The 1873-nt window shown below is 41.6% G+C and overlaps 1 pseudogene; it reads right to left on the bottom strand.

Annotated features, from left to right (window-relative positions):
• Nucleotides 1-1101: 1101 nt before the first annotated feature.
• Nucleotides 1102-1479, bottom strand: LOC134383101 (small ribosomal subunit protein eS25-like; annotated as a pseudogene).
• Nucleotides 1480-1873: the final 394 nt, after the last annotated feature.

Below are 1873 nucleotides of genomic sequence, written 5' to 3'. Positions count from 1 at the left end.
TCTCAGGTGTTTCTCTTAAGTTCCAAACTTTTCTATCATCTCTACAGGTACCTCCAATTTAGCATATCTAAAACAGAACTCACTTTTTTTCTTTCTGCCCCCAAATACACTCCTCCTTTTCCCACTCTAACGAGTACCTTCCACTATTCTCCATCCATGCCCAGAAACCCAGATGACATCCTGAGTCCTGCTCTCCTGTGCCCCAGGCCTCAGCCATGACCAGATCCCTTCACTCCCACAGAGCACTCAAGCATTTCCTTGATTTACCTTGCCTCTATCACCATCCTTCTAAAATATAAATCATATCACGCCAGTCCTCTTCTAACAGTCTTCCTGTGGCTCCCCACTGCCTCCAAAGTAAACCCCAAGCACATTAGTATGGGTGTAAATGGTACTTCAGGATCTTGAAGGCCCTTCCTCTTTCTCCAGCCTCATCTCTCACCACATCCTCATCTCTCTCCACATCCTCCTCCTAACTGATGCCCAAACCCTGCAGAAACCACCTTGGTAGTTCCCTGAACTTGCTGAGTGACTCCATGCTGTCCATTGGCATGGAGAATTACTCAGGGACACCTGGCACCTACAATGTCCCTTCTTGCCTCATTTGCTAGGCCAACTCTCATTTGCCCCTCAAGCCTTAGCTCAGACTTCTTCACCTGCTCAGGGACTTAGGAACTCACAGAGAGACAGTTTCATTATGAATCTATTATAGCTTTTCTTTTCAAGACACTTACAGCATTTGGATTAGTGACAATCCTAAATAGTTTTATACAGTAGTAAAGGAAGTGTGGTCTACAGTAACCCCATGACTACATAAGTAGATTTGTTTCTTTAGTCACATGTTGGTGACTTAAAATCTGTATTGAGCATTTATAAGTATTCATAAATGGTGCTTTTTATTACTAATAGCATACCAAGGGAAAAATTAGCTTTCTTAAGTCAGAATTCTGTAAAGAATGCTGTTTATCCAATTCATCCCACTCCACTCATTACCAAAATCTTCATGTAATAGCTTGGTTGGTCCCTCAATTCTTTCTTTCTTTTTTCTTTTTTTGATTTAACAAAATTTGTTTTTTCAAATGTGCAGTTGGTGGGACCTGTTCATGCATCTTCACCAGCAGCTAGGGCATCTCCACCCTTGGTATTTCTGGTGTAAATTACTTGAGCTCTGTGCTTTGAAACCAGTTCGATAAATCCTTTATGAAGGAGCTCCTAAAGGGCTGTGATAGTTAGGGAACCACAAATCTTCAATCTCTCAGAGACCACAGCTGGGCTTATAAATTTGTAGTTGGGAACTTCCTTACAGAGTTTGTCATATGTAGCTTTGTCAAACAAGACTAGGTTATTGAGCTTGTCCCCACCTTTGACTTTGGACCACTTCTTCTTTTTGGCCTTGCCTCCAGATTTGTTCACTTGATCTTTGTCTTTCTTGGCTGGCTTTCCAGCATCTTTCTTCTTCCTGTTATCCTTGGGCGGCATCGTGAAGCTCAGAGAGCAGCAGCAACCAATGCAGCCTCACTAAGATGTTGGACTGAAAAAAAAAAAAAAAAGCCAGATGTCTTTATATAACAAATCCTACAGGGGTCTTCACCTCTGAATTCAGCAGAAGCAATGTTGAGAAAGACCAAGCCAGCACTCTGTGAAGAGAACGATATGGCAGAACTTTCTTAGGAACGCATCGTAACATCCACAAAGCCCTACATATGATGATGGCATGGGAACATATAATTTTCCCCAGGTGTTTCAGCTGTAAAATAGGGATAATAATGGTTACCTCACCTGATTATCCTGATGATTAAGTAAAGAGAGCTTTGAACTGGAGATAAAAAGTAGGGAGTCACCAACCTGTAGATGTTATTTAAAACCATAAGAA

Source organism: Cynocephalus volans, chromosome 8 (assembly GCF_027409185.1).
Source record: "Cynocephalus volans isolate mCynVol1 chromosome 8, mCynVol1.pri, whole genome shotgun sequence".
In the NCBI taxonomy this organism is placed as follows: domain Eukaryota; kingdom Metazoa; phylum Chordata; class Mammalia; order Dermoptera; family Cynocephalidae; genus Cynocephalus; species Cynocephalus volans.
Note: the sequence above shows the minus strand (reverse complement) of the source record. Positions and strands in the feature narration are given on the sequence as shown.